The sequence below is a fragment of the Orbicella faveolata genome, unplaced genomic scaffold (genome assembly GCF_042242905.1).
Source record: "Orbicella faveolata isolate gen_17 unplaced genomic scaffold, um_ofav_v1 contig_46, whole genome shotgun sequence".
Taxonomy (NCBI): domain Eukaryota; kingdom Metazoa; phylum Cnidaria; class Anthozoa; order Scleractinia; family Merulinidae; genus Orbicella; species Orbicella faveolata.
Window position 1 is genome coordinate 26231708 of NW_028301576.1, and position 16397 is coordinate 26248104.

Consider the following 16397-nt stretch of genomic DNA (forward strand, 5'->3'; position numbering starts at 1 on the left):
GTGGCTCATTTTCACTTTGTTCATGTTGGGTTCAAACGCCTTTTATTTTGTTCAGTATTTTGTATTTTGTTTAAATCGTCTTTTTGTCTCTTAGTTATCATGACTCAGTATCATTTAGGATTGCTTCCTTCTCGTGATTATGTGGCTATGAATGCTGGTGACGAGTTGGATGAGAATGAAGAATTTCATGATAGTTTCGACTTTCTGCAAGAAACAGCGCCACCTGGTACCAGTACTGGAAATCCTTCTGGTCAGTCTTCTATGCCTCTCGCTCTGAATAGAGGACCAAATGGGTCACAAGGCAAGATCGCCAAGTTAACCACAGCTGTTGCTCGGGCCAAGGCAGAGAACAATGAATTAGAACTTCGTGCAGAGGTGACAAAGTCAAAGGCCAAGCTTCACGTGCTGTGTAAGCGGAACGCCCATTTACAGAGTCAAACTGCTTGTGTCGATGCAGTTTCCAACTGGACGTACAGTGGTTCAGGAGCCCTCTGTGACCATTAATCAACTCTGTGCTGACCCGGTTTTGACCCAGAGGGTTTCCACTGAAATCGATCAGCTTGGGCTCTCTTCGAGCGACTTGGAAGACAAGGGCGTTGCGTCCAACAACAAGAAACATGCCTGAGGTAAGAAATTGTGGTCAGGAAAGACTGCTAAACTTACTAGTTGAGTGATCGTTCTGCAGTTATGGCCTCATAGCTACCTCAGTCTTGCATATGTGTCCGAAGATTGTAATTATGACGAGCTAACCCTCGCCGAATTCGCTGCTGGGTACGCCTCTATTTTGCAGATAAAAACCCTTCCTCCTGATAAGCGAACTGGACGTCTCGATCATTTTGTGGTTTTGATGTACCTTTTGACACAGTTCACCTGCTGCTGTTTTGTTTGAAATCGAGTGTGGTCGTGCTCGTTGGGGCGACTTGTTTGCTCACTTGGAATCTCGACTCCTGCATGCTATGGGAAAACCTGTCAGCAATTCAAGCCCTCCTCGTCAGCCCAGTGCCGTGTTATTTTGCCGTGATTTTCAAACCGGTAAATGTACGCACAGTAAGGATCATTATGGGATGATTCGCAATGAGAGAAAATGGTTTCAGCACATTTGTGCCAAGTGTTGGACTTCGTTGCTCACAATCGCCAGGCACACCGAGTTTTCCGAGGATTGCTCTGGAATTTCAGCTTCTCACTTACGTGCGCCTTTGGAACCGCCTTGTAGCACATCCGCCTGACTTTTGAGTGGTACTGTGTTTTCAAACGATAATAGTTTTATAGACTTTCATGACTCTAGACTTTTCAAGACATTTTCGCCCGTGGTTGATTCCAGTTTATGTTCTAGTGTTGTCTCTTGTCACGCAAGTTACAGTTGTTCAGGTCCAATACTTGACTTGCACGGTTTTGACGCGACGCTTGAATCTCAGTGTTTGTTGTCCGACTCTAGACTTTCTGTGCTTGACTCATGACCTTCTGCGACAAGTGCGCCTGGTGGAGCGTTTGGTTTATCTTCCGGTTATTTCTCAATTTACATGCCCGAATTTTTGCATCTCGTGCTTACAACTTTGAGGGTCTTCGTTTACCAGTGCCATTGTCACTTTGTTTGCCTGTTTGGAGAGCATATTTACAAGAGTATGGCAGTTATGGAGTTTGTGATTTTCTGGAGTTTGGTTGGCCAGTTGGTTTCGACTATTCCTGTCCTCTTCCAATACACACTAACTTTCACAATCACAAGGGTGTCACGGACTTCCCAGATGCTATTGATTCTTATTTGTCGTCAGAGATTGCGAAGCACAGGGTTATTGGTCCGTTTTCTCATATTCAATATTCAGCTGCAAATAAATAAGTAAAGAATAAACCCATGAAACAAAATATAGGTTACAAAACCGTAAATTCTGAGACTTGAAATTGCTTGAAAAATCCACAAGAAACCAGATAGACAGAACTCAATAACACAATCAGTCAACAAACAATCAACAATCCAGAATTCCTCTTAAGGGACAATGTAGCAGAAGCATCTTCAACTTCACAGCCAATTAACTTTCTATGGTTTGATCATACAGTGTATGCCTATTTCAACTATTTTGAACGTGTGTAATGGTAATTTTGATCGCCCAGGTGGCCAATGTTTTTCCTGCCGGGTGAGCTTGCGAAAGAGGCAGGAAACAAAGTTCTCTCACACTGTCTGGGAGACCTGGGTATGAGTCAGGATGTCAGTTTCACACTTGGTCACGTGATTCAGTTTTTCTTTTCTTGCTGGACAGTGCAACAGTTTTTGTTTGTTTTTGTGTAAAAACATGACGAGATTCATGAGGTTCTGAAATAGCTGCCCCCTACTGACTTTGTGCTAGTGAATAGCGCAAAGTCGTGAGGGGGTCTAGTTTTAATCCAAGCCAACTTAACTGCAGGGTATAATTTATTTGATGCTTCTTGACAAGAAACGTGTTAAAAAATCAAACTAAGACGGCATCTATCTGTCAACAGAATCATTCTGAAAACAAAATCAAGGTAATTGAAAACCTTTTCTTTCTGGAAACATTAGCGCAGCCGGCGCTAATCCACTGCACTCGAACCTATAAATTGATGGTACTCGCGATGGCGTTTTTCATTGTCGAAACAGAAAAACAGTTGCCTTTGTCGTGTTCAAACCATGTTGTTTTTTAACTGTAAAAATATTCACACGAAAATGTCTCCGTTTAATTAATGCCCAACGAAATGGGAAAAACGCTGCTACGGTTCAGTCTCACTACAAATCAGGGAAAATACAAGCCAAATTGTTTTTCGTAATCAACTAATCAACACCAAGGTTTTCGTATCCAGTTGTTACTTGGTTATAACCAAAAATCTAAGGCATGATATGAATTATGCGTGGTACCTTTGATATTATCTCTGGTATCTAACACCGGAACTGGAACTGAGAGATCTTTCTGTATTCAACAAGTGCAGCCGTTACAAATTTCGCTACAGCTAACAAATCTTTATATATTTTCCATTTACTGAAAGTAGCGTCCAAAGAAACACTCTACTTACATGTAAAATATCAGTACGTACCAGTCACAGACTAACTCAATAGTTCTTCGTATCAAAAGATTTCTTGTCCGATTTAATCAATTTACCACGACCACTCAAACCGGCCTAATATAAATTTATCATGTCATTTTGGTCAAGGAGTTCTTCATTTATCAACCTGGCCAAAGGCCAGGGAAAACTGAGAATACAAACGATCCTTGTGCACCTAGTCAGTTTCAAATCAGTACTTTGCTCCTCTGCATCCCTGTCGGATTGCTACAAACTAAGACCAAACAATTGATTGTTAAAACGGAAATCTGAGAATGATAAACTGTTTGAGGCTAAAACGAACATAACACTTACACTAACACTCTCCATAAACCAGGCCAAAGTCTGTCTTCGTTTAATTATTCAAATTGAATGGCCAGTTCTGTGCTCTCAGAGAGAAGGAATGAGAAAATAACAAAAGTGAATGTGCCAAAAAATAAAACACGTTAGGTCTCCTGTTCCCAACCCTGAGTCTGAATTTTTTGTTGCAATCGCACTTTCTACGTTTTGGCATTCTCACTAAATCTCAGAGCAAGAAACAGGTTAGAATTAAAACAAGAAATATAGTTCAAAGAAGTGCAAGGATTTCCTTTGAAGCTGGCCTTCTGTGTGGATCAGAGTCCAAAGCTCTCTGAAGTACATCGGGCAGGGTACCCAGCTTGGCCTTCGTGAAAATAACTTCTGTCATATGGGCAAAGCTGAAAATGTCAGTGGCGATACTTTGCCCTCGTTTTCCTGCGACTATTTCCGGGGCAATGTGCGGATACTCTTTCTTGTATCTTGTCTGCTGTTCTGCCAAGAGAACCTTGGGTCCTTTGAGACCAGTCACTGGCAAGCTTTTAGCGAAGTCAATTAAAATCAGGGCTGTCATTAAGTTTTGAAGCAGCCGTTGCATGTAAGTTATCACCCGTAGCAGTGACATATGTGGCCAACAGCCACGTTCCGAAGGCCTGAAAGGGCCTGAGCATCTAGGGGGGTCTGGGGGCATGCCCCCCATAAATTTTTTGAACATGAAACCCCTGGAAATGCATTTTCCTGCTTTCTAGTGCATGAAAATGGCAATTTTCCTAATCAAAAATGCTGATAAAACAGAGTGATAATATATTATAGTACATCATCAGCAAATAGTGAAATAACATCTTTGTTGCACCAACCTATGCAAGTGGTCCTTATTTTAGTACTGTTTGTTTTTCACAGTGCATAATTTCAAATTCATGCACCTTAATTTACAGAGATCAAATGAATAAAGTTATAAAATATCTCCAACAGACTTAAGTGTTCCTTGTTTCAAAAAAAAAAAGTGACAGTCCATAATCAGCAAATTGTAAAACTAAGCCCTTTGTTGCACCAACCTATACTGTTCTCATTTTAGTACAATTTGATTTTCACAATGCATACAAGTTTTATACGGAGATCAAATGAATGAAGTTATTAATATCTCCAAACTTCTTGAGTATTCCTTGCTTGAAAAGAAAGAAATGACAATCTACATTGTATCTTCATGTCACAATAATGTATTAATATTTAATTAGTAATCATCATTCTCACAATCAGAGCTGTCATACGTGCACATGTTCAGAAGCAGCTTCTTGAAGACTTGTTGCTGTGAATAAATCTCATCTTCAAGATCTTGAACCTCTTCGTGTAGGAAATCCACTTCTTCAGTCAGAGTAGTAATGGTCTCCTGGAGCTCTTCACCTTCACTTGTGCATGTTGACGCAGTTGCAGTTGCCGTCACTGGGGGCAGTTTTCTTCGATTTTTTTCTTGAAGCCAGAGGCCAAGTGCATTTGATATGACATCTGTTGACTCTGACACAGGAGGGCCATTAATGGAAATTTGCAAGAGGCATTCCAGCATGTCATCTTTCAGTGAATTTCGAAGCCTTGTTTTAATGCGCTTCAACGCACTTGCGCCTCGTTCTGGCCAGGCATTTGTTACTGGTAGACTTTGAGCTACAGCAGCCAGCTTCACCAAGTTTGGGAACATAACTTTGAACGATGGAATACTGCATAGCTTGGTTAGCAACCACTCAGTTGAAGTTACTTCTGGTTGTTGTGCTTCGGTCGTGGGACATTCTGACTTCAAATCTTGTGCAATAAACTTGAAATGTTCCCATTCAGACTTAAGCACTTCGACTTCCACATACCCTGTGGTGCCAAAGTGATCCGAGAGTGTGGCTATGTGGTTCATGCCGTAGATCTTGAAATCTGGGGCTTCCTTTACAGGGAGAACTTGCAAGTCGAAGACTGAAAATGCTTGTACAAGTGGCAGAGAAGGGAATCTTGCTGCTATGTTCTCTTTCAACTTAGCCACATAGGATGTAATCAAGTCATTTAGGAACATGGTACTTGCTGGAGTTACTTCGATTCCAGCCAGGGCAAGTTTTCCATTCTCGGATAGATCAACACTCAGTGATCTAAGAATTTCATCTTTCCTTTTCAGAACATCATCAAGCTTAGCAAGGCAGTAAGAAACAGCTGATGGTAGACCAGCAAAGCACAGTTCTCCATGCTGAAGAGTTTTGCTGAGAACTGCTAAGTGTGTGAGGATTTCTTTAAGAATGTAGAGTGTACCGATAAATTTGTGACTTCTGGTTTGCATCAGTAGACCTGAAGCAGTAGCATCACCCTCCTTAAAGAACTCAAACATTTGCAGGTGTCCAATAAACTCTTGAACCATTGCCCTTACAGACTCATCAAAGGAAAGCCAGCGACTTGCAACCGCTTTCTTTGCCTTCTTCATACGCTTCTTTGCTTGGGAAAGCTGATCTTTTGGCAGAAGATTGTCTAGCCCTGACTGCACAGCAGCAAACTTTGCTGTTTTCTTGGGGGAATACTCACAGAACTTCCATACTTGTAGCAGAAGACCTTCAACTTTCTTGATTTAATTCAGCTCTTTAGAAGCATCTGCACACGCAAGTGCGAGTCTGTGGCACACGCAGTGGATGTTAATTAGATCTGGTACTTCTCTCTTTATGATTGCTACCATTCCATTGTGCCTGCCAATCATTGCTCCTGCTCCATCTGTTACACAACTTTTCATCTTCTTCAGTTCCAGCTGGCAATCCTCAACAATTTTCTTGAGACACTTGGCCAACTCTTGTCCAGTGGCAGCGTCGGTCATATGTTCTGTGTGCAAAAAGTCTGTCTGGGGCATTCCACTTGCGTTGACATACTTCACAAAGACAACAAATTGCTGGAGTACTGATATGTCTGTAACCTCATCTGCAAGGCAGCCAAATACTTCTGAGGATGCAGCAGCCTTAATGACTTTATCTTTGATAGCTTTTCCCAGAAAGAGGAATACTTCACGGATAGAACCTTGTGATCTGTGCTGAAAGTGTTTTATCTCGTGTAACCCAAGCCTTTCCAACAATGTAATTAACGATGTAGCTTTCGTGTTTGCGATCTCTTCTTTGGCTATCCAGTAAAGTGTAGTGAATACCTTTAAGAGCACTGTATTCTTCACCATTTCCCTTTCTTGCACTTCCTTGTGGAATGGCGATGTTCTCTGTAGGTGCTCTTTATTGATGGCCGCCTCATGCATGGCACTGTTTGCGTGAAGTTTGATGGCTTGCGTAATGTTACGAACACATGGTTTGGAGTTCCAAGTACTGTCACCATTTGTTGGACTTGCGGTGTCATGACAACGGCACAGGAAACAAAACATTCCGACATTTTCTACATACACAAGCCACCAGATGCCTGTCGATCCATCAAACACGTTCTGATTTTCATTTTGTTTAAACAACCATTGATGCTGGAACCGGTAGATCCGTTTCGATGTTTCTGAATATCAAGACACAGTATTTCTGTTAATTTCATGGTTAATTCTCCATTCGCTTTTTGTTTTGAATATGGTTTGATGTTTGCTAACAGTTATAATAATTCGTTATTATGGTCAAATGCATAAAACGGGAGTGAAACCGGAAATAAAAATTATAATAACATCTCTTCATTACCGAGCTGTCTTACCTTTAGAGGAGCTCAAATAAGCTGGATCAGACATTGAACATCTCTTTCTGTTACAGTGATAATAAGAATGAAATGCTTTAACATTTCTAGACTCGGGAAATTTTTTTTCCACTCTTTGTAGCATAATACTCGGTTCTACCGGCTGCCCACGTGTGGCTGAAGTACTTGCAGTACTTGAAGCTGTGATCGCTGGTATTTGTTGACCGCCTTGACCGGCTGTTTTGTGACCTTCCTCATTTCCATCGGTCCGTTGAGATTTAGAAAAAAATTGGTCGATCCCAGGCTGTTTTGACGTGGGTTCTTTTCTCTTATTCATATTAAAACATAACTTTCTCGACTCTACACACGTGCGGGACCAAACACGGTCGATCAGCCTGGACAAGACTCTACATCGGTCAGCGGAATTTCTTAAAAGGTAGGAGCAGTGCATTGCGTAATAAGTTTTGCTAAAAATGGCGTCTGAATGTAATTCACGGCGATTAGGCAAACTGAAGGTTCATCTCCAGGGTGAGAGGGAGAACTTGCTTCGTGTCCCAAGTCTTTTGTCTGGGATTGTCTGAAAGAAGAATTTAAAGAATGTTACACCACTCGCTCTAACAAAGCTTGGAGAAGAGGGGAGTTGTAACGTCTCACGGGTACAGCTAACGAGCGCTACTAAAAAGAAACAACATACAATGACAAGTTTTACCTGGTCGGGCACTAAGAAACGTAACGTCATCTTTGTAAATGACCTTCTACGGTAGGCGATTGGTAAGTCCGTGGCATGACCTTCTGTTGCCTCTTGAGGGGCAAATGGCCCACTTGCTTGCCCGTGAAATGGAACTTTGCACAAGATGTGTTTAAAAAGGATGTTTCTATTTCCTGCACTGAAAAATACGACCTTGTCTACGTCTTTAGAGGGGTGGTTGATTGGCGCGAAACAGAAATGATGCAAATTCGGTTGAAACAGTAGGTGCCGGGCAAGTGGATATTTTCGCCTTGTCGTCACCGTTTCGCGGAGTTAATCTGTGGACAGCAATAAAGCGTTGCTGCTACCTAAACGCGGTTAAATTATGCATGTCTTCCTTCGTTTTCCCCTCTAATACCGGAACGCGTATAAAGCGAGGTGTGTTTTCAGCTTCAGAAGTGCCACCGGGTTAACCGCCGCGATTAACCCTTACGGTTAACCATTCTGGTAACACTATTTGGTTCCAAACTGCTACGTGTCATTCAAATTATACCTTTTCCCACTTTATACGAATTACGAAAAACCATTTAACATTGTCTGGGATCAAGAACTAGCAACAGAGAGCCTTCCGAGAAGGTTTATATGGTTAATCGTTCAATTGAAATAAAAAGGGTAGTTACGTAGTTAACTTATTATCTGCGGCAAACGGTTAACCATATTTCAAGTGTCAAACTTGACTATTTTGCCACCAAATTGCTTCCATCCTACATTTCAAATAATGTGAAGTGAGAAATTTTTTAACCTTCTGCCAATTGGGAAGAACAGGGAAGGTTAGGTTGCAAAACGCTGACTTTCAAATGGTTAACCGTTGTGGTTATTCGTGCGCGTTCACAAAACACATGGAACCCGCAAGCTGTCATGTCGCGTGTAATGATGATATACGTGTAATGGTGATATTACTCTACACCGATAAGCATTTCATTGGGTTTAAGTCAATTTATCTAACACTATTCCATTAAACAACACAAAGATCTGCTACTTTGCGAATTGATAATCCTGAAAAATGTCTTAAGTAATAGACACGAGCTCTAACCTTCCCTTAAATGCCATTTTGCTTGAAGCAAGTCCCAAATTTCGTTTTCCTACAGGCGGTTACGGGTTATATTCCACGAATATCTGCACCGAACCTTAATCTAGACTAACGTAAAAAAGTTCTGTCCAATTTACAGAAACAAAGTGTACGTCATTAAGCCGAAATCAAATTCTAAAATATCGTGACGCCATGACGATCGCTGGCGTTACCTTTATTGGAAAATTCCTCGCATATCTCTTTCAGACAATCCCGGCCAAAAGTAGTTGGGACACTTGAGCTGTATCACGTATCCCCCTTCCCCCCTAATCAATGTTGGAAAATATTGTGTTTTCTCCAACAAAAAAGGGAAAAATCACCTGATTATCAACATTGAAAGTGGGGGGAGGGGAGAACTTGCTTCGTGTCCCAAGTCTTTTGTCTGGGATTGTAGGTAGCAGGAACCATAAGTACCTGATCCTAAATGTTTTCCTGTGACAATCACGTGAAATGGATTAATTTCCTTCACTGAACGCAAACCTGGACAAAGAGCCTTTTTTGGTGCGCCTTCGTCTTGGTCTGCCCCGGCCTGTTTTCTTGACGCATGTACTTCCCGGACTTGCTCCTTTAAAATCCGTGCTGCCTCTTTTTCTATGCGCTTACGGTGATCTGCGATATTTGCTTGCCTTGCTTCTTCTCTTTTCCGTTCTTTTCGCCTCCGCTTTTGCCTCTTTCTCCTCTCTTTATGAATACGCCTCTCTTTTTCATTCATGATTCAGCGAATTTCTGGGTATGCTCCCGGCACGTGCCACAGTAAATGAACAAGCCAAAATGACACATTGATGGGAATAAGTTGTAGATCATATTAGAGAGATGAACAGAGAATTACCATTATGATCTGACTACTCCTTTAGTGAATTAAAAAATTCTCCTAACACTATCAATAGCACTGAGTTTCCGGTTTGTCCGGTGGCTTGTAAATTGTGGTTAAGGAGAATCAGTATCTTTATCTGGATCATAGCCTTCAAATGATGTGCAGATACTCATAACCTACAGTTCGAATATGTCTGTGTTTCGGCTTTGATTGTAGATTTCCGGTTTGGCATATTTGCTTAAAGTGAGATCTTGGTGAGGTTTCAAGGACTTGAATTGCCACCGCGTAAGTAAGGGATTGTACTATGGCTGAAATCTACGTTATGCTTTGTCCTCTATGCGAAAGGCAGTTTAAAACCAGGAAGGCCCTGGAAAAACATTACACCCAAAAGCACCCTGGTAATGATGTACCTCAGAGTATTACTTTTGCTAGCGGAAATAAGCAAGCTCCAATTGTGAAGCCTCAACTTTTAAAAGAATGCGATGGGTACTTGAAATGGTTGACTGAATTAGTTGAGTGCATAAACTCTGTGCACAACCCTAGTGTTCCTGGTAAGTATTATTTTCAATGTGATGTCTTAATATGAGATTCTCAAAGTTCCCACATGTGCTATTTTGGGAGTATGATTAATTATCGCGGTCAATGCCACTATTCGAATTACAAAAAGATCTAAAATAGTGAAATCCTGGCCAGAGTTTACAGTACATAGTTTACTTGTAGAGCACTCTGCGACTCGAGGATAAAGGTCTTCACGTATTTATATACATATATAAATATATCTTGTGGGTTGTTTTGATGTATCCGACGTAATCACCTCCTGCGTTCCTTACCTAGTAATGACCAAAACCTCACAATTTTTTAGAGTCTGCAATGATTCTAAGCAGCGGAAACTAGTGGTAAATCAAATGACAGAATCTGGTCGTGGATTCTTGTTATTAAAAAGTTCAACTTACCCTAAGCTGTAAACAACAACAGCAACAACACAATCAACAGTCGATTTAAGCTGGAATGATGTTATTGAGTCAACATTGCTGTAGGGGGTTGTAGAGGGTGTTGTGGGATTTTGTATAGAAAACTCTTTTGGATGTCCTTCAACAACAATTTATTGCATTTCTATTTAGGAAATTTACAAACTCCACCCAATTTGGAAAACATGCTTGATCTACATACAGCTGGTCAAAGTTGAGTCACCTAGGAATGGATGAATGAAAATTTTTGTTTCAATGTGTGGAAAATTGGAACAGATTTGTGAAGGACAACCAGACTTCAAAAGAAAAACAAAAACATTTTACAGTCACCTCTCCATTTTATTGTACTCTTATGTACTAAAGGTAATCACAAGGTCTTAGCTAAATTTTTTTGAAAAACTACATTTTTTATTTAATTTTTGCAGCAAAATGGTGCCACTTCATGTTTACAAATGTCCAACTTGACTACTTTAGTCATCTACTGAGCAAAGTAGGAAGTGCAAAACTCAATGGGGTAAAAGAACACAGACACCTCAAACCTCCCATGTGGAAGGAAAGAGCTTTGCGGATGTCATTTAAAACCTACAATCGGTGACTTAGAGCAAGCACTGTCTGAGCAATCAATGGTGAAGTTGCACTCGACAAAATCTTTTAATGGCACCACTGAGCTACCCAGCAGTGTTCTTGAATTGTCTGGTCGTGCTGCCCTTGAAGCTGCTAAAAAAATGCGGATTGCCAAGAAGGCCTCCCTTCAGTCAAAAATAATTGTTGGTGTTGGAGAAGGCAGAGCAACAAGGGAATACGAGCTAATCTGTTCCCCGATATTTGAAACCTCTACAAATGGAATTTTAACTGTTAGAATATATATGGGAAAAGTCCATTTATAGACAAATCAACAGACAACAGGTAGACCTTAAGAGGAACTTCGCCTAAATATCAACTAGACTTGGAAATAGCGAAAAAATCGAATTTCTTTAAACTCGCCCAGAATGAAGCCCTACGGGCACTAGTTACAAAAATATTGTTTTAAGTTCGATAAATCAAAAATTATTTTTTTTACGCAATTTTTTCGTTTGATGCCCCAAATCGGCCAAAATCGATCGAAAATGAGCGGGATATTCAGAGGCTCGTAAACTCAAAAGTAAAAATCTTCATAACAAACTGATTGCACGTTGTATTTGTACTTCCTTTCTTGTATATTTAGAGCTAAACAGATCGCGATTTGATTAGAACTAAAATATTTGACGAATTTTCAAAGTTAACAACCCGAGACAGCTAAACGAGAGGTCTACATTTAGCCTATTTTCAAATGCTAAAAAGGCGTTCTGGTACACGGCTTTTCCCAAAACGACTAGTTTGGTCTGAAAGAGCATTGTTTCTTCTTCAAATTAGTGAAATAAAATTTTTGGGTAAATAAAATCGCGAGCGCTGAGATAGCGAACTAAATGCAGCACTTCTTCCTGAAAACGTGACCTTTGACCCAAGCGTAGCGGAAACCAATTACTGCAAGAAAACCCGGAAGAAAAGCAAACGCTTCGTTATTTTGAAACATTTTTAAGTGATTTCTCGCCGAAACCATTATTGCAAGAAACTATTTCCAGATATGAAATCTTACAGGGTCAAAGAAGGAGCTAAAGGGCGCATTTTGACACAATACCTTTGTTTTAGTGCTGAGAATTGAAGTCAATGACCGTTAACAAATTCCAGCGAAATTTGCGAACTTGAAGTATGTTAGCCGATACTTACGTGAATATTTATATTTATAGCAGAATCGTCTTCTTGGATTAGCCTTCAAAAGATGCTGGATCCAGCTTTGGAAACCTCTAAAAGAAGAAATGGTCAGTGTTCCGTGACCTGCCCGCTGCTATAAATTCCATGCACATGCCGACCGCATGTTTGTCGTAAAACTAACTGAACTACACTGACAGTTTCCATAGGCAACCCCAAAATAAACAATCCCGCAAAATGTAAAGTGAAATTGGTTGTCTTCGGGAACAGTTAGAAGCTAGAGTCAAGATCCATTACCTTTAAAAAGTGTTTGATTTTATTTGTTTGCGTCGACTTTGTTCACGCAGTATTTCTTACTGTCACGTTCGAATACCGCGAATAGGTCACGCCAAAATACTGCAGACCGTGCAGACTTGTTTGAGCCTTTAATTTTGAGTCATTTTTTTTTGGCGCTAGTTACAAAATGGTGTTCAATATATCTGAAAGTTTGTCATTTATCCACACGCAGCACAAGCGCAGTATGTGACTTTTGATTCAACAGACAAACGCGTAAAAGACTTTGTATGGGAAACTTACTCAGTCTGACGGTCTACAGTGTTTTGGCGTGACTGATACACAGAATTCGAACGTGACAGTAATTACTGAGTGAACGAAGTAAAATCAAGCACTTTTTAAAGGCAATGGAACTTGACTCTAGCTTCTAACTGTTCCCGAACACAGCCAATTTCACTTTACATTTTGCCGGATTGTTTATTTTGGGGTTACCTATGGAAACTGTCAGTGGAGTTCAGTTAGTTTTACGATAAACACGTGGTCGGCATGTGCATGGAATTTATAGCAGTGGGCAGGTCACGGAACTTTAAACATTTGTTTCCAAATGTGGATCCAGCTTCTTTTGAAGGTTTATCCAAGAAGACGACTCTTCTATAAATCAGTATAAATATTCAGGTAAGTATCGGCTAACATACTTCAAGTTCGCAAATTTCACTGGAATTCGTTAACGGTCATTGACTTCAATTCTTAGCAAACAAAGCCCTTGAAATGCGCCCTTTAGCTCCTTCTTTGACCCTGTAAGATTTCCTATCTGGAAATAGTTTCTTGCAATAATGGTTCCGGAGAGATATCACTAGAAAATGTTTCAAAATAACGAAGCGTTTGCTTTTCTTCCGGGTTTTCTTGCAGTATTCGGTTTCGTTACGCTTGGGTCAAAGATCACGTTTTCAGGAAGAAGTGCTGCATTTAGTTCGCTATCTCAGTGCTCGCGATTTTATTTACCCAAAAATTTTATTTCACTAATTTGAAGAAGAAACAATGCTCTCTCAGAACAAACTGGTCGTTTTGGGAAAAGCCGTGTACCAGAACACCTTTTTAGCATTTGAAAATAGGCTAAATGTAGACCTCTCGTTTAGCTGTCTTGGGTCGTTAATTTAGAAAAATCGTGAAATGTTTTAGTTCCAATCAAATCGCGATCTGTTCAGCTCTAAATATACAAGAAAGGAAGTACAAATACAACGTGCAATCAGTTTGTTATGAAGATTTTTACTTTTGAGTTTACGAGCCTCTGAATATCCCGCTCATTTTCGATCGATTTTGTCCGATTTGGGGCATCGAAACGAAAAAATTGCGGAGAAAAATAATTTTTGATTTATCGAACTTAAAACAATATTTTTGTAACTAGCGCCCGTAGGGCTTCATTCTGGGCGAGTTTGAAGAAATTCGATTTTTTCGCTATTTCCAAGTCTAGTTGATATTTAGGCGAAGCTGCTCTTAAGTAGAGTAATGTGCAGACAAGTGACATTTGACTGGTAGAATATCGCAAATTTAATTTTGTTAGTAAGGTAAAACATCAGAAAAATAACATACCAACCCTCTTTTTAAAGGGTCTTTATACATGTACGAGGTTCGTAATGGGGTATTTGTGATCAGGGATCAAAAGTGTAGGATTGGCATTCACAGACCTTAAATTAGGGATCACAAGCCAGCAATTGGGATAACAAAGTTTTAGGGACCACCGAGTGATCAGACTGTATCTTTTTTGTGGGATCAGAGATCAACTTTTTTCTCACTTGCAGGGTCAGGGATCAGAAATTTGGCTTCAAAATTTGGGATCACTGAAAAAAAAACCTCATTAGATCATGTTGTAGTTCACACAAAGGTAGACCTTAAGTTAAGAGTAATGTTCCAAGGTCCATGGTTCGTGTATGAAGTAACAGCAGTTTCAAAATATCATGAACAGGATCCTTAAACTACAAAGTCAAAATACACATGTATGCATTAGTAATGAATACAATATACAAGTGAAAAACTGCACTTTTCGTATACATATAAATAAGCCTTTATTGTTGTTTTTAAGATACCAGTAACCAATGAACATGTATTAGTGCCCAAGAAACACCCGGGGAACATGAAATGTCCCACAGATTTGCAGCTTGAAAAAGCTAGGCTCCTCTGTTGTTTCAGGCAAGCCAAACAGTGATTGCAATATTCATATACATTAATATTATAACTTTCTTCATTAAATGATCTTGAAGAGAAATAATGAACATTTTAGTGCCCAAGAAACAACCAGGGAAAAGCTTCCCACAGATTTGCAGCTTGAAAAAGCTAAGCTCCTCTGTTGTTTCAGGCAAGCCAAACAGTGATTGCAATATTTATATACATTTTAACTTCCTTCATTATGAGTTAGACAAAAATGATTTTTAAGAGAGGTAATGTACATGTACATTTCAGTGCCCAAGAAACACCCGGGGAAAAGCTTCCCACAGACTTGCAGCTTGAAAAAGCTAGGCTCCTCTGTTGTTTCAGGCAAGCCAAATTATGATTGCAATATTTATGTACATTTACCTACTTCATTATTAACAAGTCAAAAATGATTTTTAAGAGAAATAATGAACATTTTAGTGCCCAAGAAACACCCGGGGTAAAGCTTCCCACAGATTTGCAGCTTGAAAAAGCTAAGCTCCTCTGTTGTTTCAGGCAAGCCAAACAGTGATTGCAATATTTATATACATTTACTTACTTCATTATTTAAATAAGTCAAAAATCATTTTTAAGAGAAATAATGAACATTTTAGTGCCCAAGAAACACCCGAGGAAAAGCTTCCCACAGATTTGCAGCTTGAAAAAGCTAAGCTCCTCTGTTGTTTCAGGCAAGCCAAACAGTGATTGCAATATTTATATACATTTACTTACTTCATTATTAATGTGACCGAGGCAGGTTCTGGTGTTGTTAGTGAACAACGAAACAGACTTGTAGCCACAATAAAATTTATTTATGCAGGAATACAGAAATTATACAAAAGGAAAAAAAGGGTGATTGCAAACAAAATCCTGAGTGAAACGAATCACTAACTTAGGTCACAAGGAACAGTACTTGACCAAGGGGTCCTCAACTTGAAAGTGCAGGTCTTGAACACTTTGAACCACTGAATTAAACTAACTGCACTTCTTTTATTAGGAAACAAACAATAGAAGGAAATTCTCATGATTCTAGTACAAGGTGTGGTGGTGTGACATATAGGAAATTCATGATGTAAATCCTGTGTGGTTAGGTTATGTGGGTTGATTTGATAAAGAAAGGAAATAGTTTCTACCAAACTGAAATTCTAAATTTGTGCTAAAAATGCATTGTCATGTTTTTGTGAACCTGGTCACACACTCCCCTGCTTAACACTGTCGTCCACGACATGTGTATTAATAGTTACTAAATTCTAGACATAGAGTCCATACAAAATTAATAAAGTCGATATAACTAAATAAATTGAGAGTTCATTGACTGTAATAGTTATGGAACTTGTTACTGCAGTTTTTGGTTGCTTAAACCTGTTCTTGTGTTTTCCAGCGGTTTTCCTCTTTGTTCGTCTAGGTGGTATAGGAGATGTAGTTTCTGGAACAGGGGCTTCTGCTGAAGGTACAGGTTCTGTATCATTTTCAACGGTAGGTACTCTCTCCTCTGAACAGGCTGGGTCTGCACTGGTCTGGCCTGTAGGTCCTGGTCCATTAGAGGGTTCTGGGGCTACCTTTGTGCATTCTTTGGGTAGAATTAACACAAGCTCCTCATCTGAATTATCC

The 16397-nt window shown here is 39.9% G+C and overlaps 2 pseudogenes; one reads left to right on the top strand and one right to left on the bottom strand.

Annotated features, from left to right (window-relative positions):
* The first annotated feature begins 22 nt into the window (after positions 1–22).
* On the top strand, positions 23–1334 carry LOC149099234 (uncharacterized; annotated as a pseudogene).
* Positions 1335–4844: 3510 nt separating this feature from the next.
* LOC149099235 (uncharacterized) lies at positions 4845–5788 on the bottom strand (annotated as a pseudogene).
* Between the last annotated feature and the right edge of the window lie 10609 nt (positions 5789–16397).